The sequence below is a fragment of the Contarinia nasturtii genome, unplaced genomic scaffold, assembly GCF_009176525.2.
Source record: "Contarinia nasturtii isolate CC-2019 unplaced genomic scaffold, AAFC_CNas_1.1 Cnas_scaffold_1283, whole genome shotgun sequence".
In the NCBI taxonomy this organism is placed as follows: domain Eukaryota; kingdom Metazoa; phylum Arthropoda; class Insecta; order Diptera; family Cecidomyiidae; genus Contarinia; species Contarinia nasturtii.
Window position 1 is genome coordinate 1 of NW_022198623.1, and position 4,762 is coordinate 4,762.

At 39.9% G+C, this 4,762-nt stretch overlaps 1 long non-coding RNA gene across 1 annotated transcript; it reads right to left on the reverse strand.

The window, feature by feature from the left end:
* Nucleotides 1-108: 108 nt before the first annotated feature.
* LOC116345488 lies at nt 109-4,534 on the reverse strand. Its single transcript, XR_004201505.1, has 5 exons — nt 4,424-4,534; nt 4,104-4,324; nt 3,757-3,873; nt 3,630-3,678; nt 109-204 (listed from the first exon to the last, which is right to left on the reverse strand). It is a non-coding gene; the product is annotated as an uncharacterized LOC116345488 (long non-coding RNA).
* Between the last annotated feature and the right edge of the window lie 228 nt (nt 4,535-4,762).

Consider the following 4,762-nt stretch of genomic DNA (forward strand, 5'->3'; position numbering starts at 1 on the left):
AGCATTGAACTGTCTTTGAATTTTAATTAATTGCAACAAACAATATTTGGCACTGCAACGAACAGGATTTAATACTAAGTGTTTTTCTAATACAAAAAAAAGAAGAAACCCTCGGACATCGAAACACAAAGTGTAGAATATTTTTTTTAAAATTTTTTTTTTTCTTTATCGTCGCCCCGGTTTAAAAAGTATCGCCGCGCTTCTCTGTAAAGAAAAGAAATTAATTAAAATAAAGCTATTTAAAAAAAAAAAAAAAAAATCAATTAAAAAAAAACGGTGAAAACGCGTAAAAGTGCAAATGTCCGACGATTCAACTCTACTACCATCCGACTTCGATAGCGAACAACAATTCCGTGAAAGAAGAGCGACCAGAGGAAGAGGAAAACCAATATCAGTGGAAGAAAAATTGGGAAGACAAGGCCTATACAAACGCAACACCCTAGCACACAGAACCCGCGCACAATCGATATCAGGTAAGCGACCCCAACAACCTTGTATTAGACAATCACATTCGGAGCACGACTTACCATCGTGCCACGACCTCATCAAACCCATCGAGGTAGATTCATCGGACGATTTCGTTGACCACCAAATCAACAACTCTACACCAAATCAATCCACCCACACACAAGACACATCAAGAATCTCATATAATTCGTTACCTGACGAACGATTAATTGCCATAATGACAGAAAAAAATCAAGCGGGATCATCTACACTAACCCAACAGCAGTTGGAAGATAGATTAAATAGAGCGATTTCTCAAATTAACAACATCACCAATGCACAGACCAATCTAAACGACCAAATTTTACAATTAAAAAAATACATTGACGACCAACTCCAAATATTCAATCAAGAGCAAATTAACAGAGAACAGAGTTTCGAAACTAGACTACGAAATTCAGTATTAGCAGCAATTGAACAACAATTACAACAACGAACCGACGGCAATGACCCGGCCAACGCCCATAATGCAAATCAAAGTCCAAATAACGCGAATCAGGTCAACAACCCAAGTGAAATAAACATTCCCGACCAAAGTGCAACAAATGCAAATCGAGCAAATAACCCAAATGCTGACAATCCAAATAATATACATGTTGTTGAAAATGCTAATCTAAACAACTTTTCGCGTACCAATTCCAACAATGTTGCAAGCAACAATAACAACAGTAATAATAACAACCGACGCGTACTTTTTGCTCACGAAAATTCGGAACAACAACAAACCAATGACCCGATTTTTCTTAGTATGCAGCGACTTTTGGAACTTAACAATGCAAATGAACGGAAAAGAGCAATAACTGATGACATAGCAAGAGTTACATTCAAACAAGCAAATCATGACGAATTGACTGCATTAATAAATACCGCTGAGATGTGCTTTAATCAAGTGAGAACAGACGACGAAGAAATTCACCTATTACATCGAGTCAAATTAAAATTGCTGCAATGCGAAACCTTTCCACACGACTTGACGGATGATGTTTATTATTGGACGGACCTTAGAGCAAAATTGAGAAACGAAGCATCCAAAACAAATAGTTTGGGAGCCATTGAAGCCGAAGTACATGCATTAAAACAAAACAACGACGAAACAATTGTCGAATACGGTAAACGCGCAACGCTACTTCTGAAAAAATATCAAAACTATTTTGGCGCAAACATCGACCAACAGCTGAAACAAAAACTCAACAGAGAAATCACCAAACAATTCATCACTTCGGCCAAAACAATGAAATTGCGCGAAGCACTCCGAATTTCAGCAGCAAACAAATCACTCGCACAAGTCATCGAATACGCAACACAACAGGAGACCATAATCAATGCGGAGATACCAGACCAGGAGCTATTTTGCCTATATTGCCAAACCAGGGGCCACCGACAGGCATTATGTAGAAAACGCGACGCACATATTAGAGAGAGCAATGCCAAACCCGGATCAGCACCCGATAAGATCTGTAAACGATGCGATATTAGGGGCCATATTAGTGAGAATTGCTTTCTAATAGTGGGCGGAAACAGCCGCGCCGATGACAACAACCAAAATCGCGGATCAGCGAATGGCAGAGGCAATCGAGATGGCCGCGACCGCGATAACCGCAATGGTGGAGGACATGGTCGAAACAATACCGAAAACAACAATAATAACAATCCCAGCGGAAATCAACAAAACCGCTATGGACGACCAAACCGTGGCAATTATCGCGACAACAATAATGGCAACCGTGATCGAAACAACAGGCTAGACGCGAATAATAGCGGAAACAACCCACCACAACAAAACCGTACAAACAACAACAACTACGACAGAAACACTAGCAACAACGCGCCATACCAGGGAAATTCATACCAACAAACGGCATACACACAACCACCACAACAATTCGGACGCGCACCTTTCCATCAACAACGAAATTACTCAACGCCAAATACATCTAACGCCCCACGGATGAATTTTGCTGAAACACCTTTCGACCCAACTCTACATCAGGCATCATTCAATGTCAATGCTGACATTCATTCACAGCCGGAAAACTAACATGGGAGGAATTCAATGATCGGCAGAATATTCTCCCAAACGACACAGAAGTATCTACAACAATACAATGCAAACTAAATGACAAAAAAGGAACGTTGACATGGATAGTAAACACAAATGTTACTGAAAAACCAATCGAACTGTTGCTTGACACTGGAGCACCCATCACAATATCAGCCACAGATACACTCGCAGCAGGAATAACACCGGACAAACCAATCATTCAAATAAGCGGAGTCGCAGGTAAAAAACATTATCTAAACACAAGGGGAGCCGTAATCGGAAAATTTTTGGCACACGAGAATGCAGATTTTACTAATGAAATTCATATAGTCGACAGAGAATTTACCGGCCCATTCGATGGATTTTTGGGGCTGGATTTTCTAAAAAAGTATAAAGCAACAATAGATGTTGAAAAAAAAATATTAACTCTCAGAACAAAAAAAACAGTGGCAGCTGATAGCGAAAACCCAATCGAGGAAGAACGAGTCGAACGCGCGCAAAATATCGATTCGTACAGAGACGATACGGAAAATCTATCAACTGATGTACGTACAGAACCACCAGATTACGAGAGTAGTTCAGATGAAGACAGCACCGTTAATGAGTTCACGCCCAGACGTTCGAACGAAGACATTCAACGGGATAGCGAAGAAAAATTCAACTTGAAAATGGAAATCTACGACGAAATTAACAAAATAAATAAAGGAGGACTCCCTAATGGTATTATTCAAGCAGTGCTAAAAATTAAACGACAAAACGCCTTAGCAGAACAGCGTGAAATTTCTCCCCAAAACACGCCGCAAACACACACAATTAATGACATCCATGCAACAACAGTAAACAACCAACAAGCAACCAGTCAACACACACACGAGCAACAAGAAGCACTCGACACCTTATCAGTCATGCAAGTAGAGAAATACATCGCCGACAGAACATTCAACGACTACGACGACGACTTAACGAAATTACGAAAAATAAGAAATCACAACATAAATATTGGACCACTCGCAACGAATTACATTAACGCGTTCCGACATATCACCGAAAAACAATTACAACATCGAAAAAATCTATTCACCATGCAGATTCCACCGGAGACATCAAGAGCCGAAATCATACTTCATAACCTAAAGGTGAAACATTTGAAACGAGATCAATTAGAATTGGTCAAAGAGATAGTGAATAAATATAAAAATCAATTTTACCTGGAGGGAGATAAACTGGCAAAGTCAGAGATAGCGGTCCACAGCATACATCTCAAGCCCGGAACTGGAGTGATAAACGTGAAACAGTTCAGATTGCCGGAAACTTCCAAGAAAATACTGATTGAAAAAACACAAAAATTACTGAACCAACAAATTATCCGACCATCGATGTCGCCTTTCAACGCACCGACTTTTCTTGTGCCCAAAAAAGACCAAGAGGGCGGAAAAAGCGACACACGACAAGTGATAGATTATAGGAAACTAAACAATCAAACAATCATTCCGAGCTATCCAATACCATTGGTATGGGAGCTGATAGATCGCTTTTCGAAATGTAATTATTTTACCATTTTGGACATAAAGAGTGCCTTTCACCAAATCCCAATGAACGAAGAGCACAAGCATTACACGGCATATTCGGTGGGATATAAAAAATACGAACATGAGAGAATGCCTTTTGGTCTATCAGGTGGGCCGTGTACAATGCAGGCGGGACTGACGAACGCCCTTGGCGATTTATTGGAAGAGGGAGTAACGATCTACATCGATGACGTGTCCATTTCCGCACCTACAAGAGAAAAACACGATGAATTGTTATTTAAATTTTTTGAAATTCTAAAAAAATTCAATCTACAAATTACAATAACAAAATGCACATTTTATTCACCAGAAATGGAATTCCTAGGTTTTACCGTGAGCCCCGGACAAGTTAGACCAAATCCCCAAAAACTACGCGGCATAACCCAATTCCCAAAACCAGAAACGCGCAAACAGCTCCGTGAATTCCTGGGAATGGCGAATTATTACAGAAAATTTATAAGAAATTATAGCAACATCGTTAAACCGCTCAACGACGCGACATCAGTGAACCGTCTGTTTGAATTTAACGACGATTGTAATCAGGCCTTCAATCAATTGAAAGAAATTTTGCTTAACGACGTAACACTCAAAATCGTTGATTTCGAAAAAAAATTCTACGTGACCACTGACGCCAGCGATGTAGCAA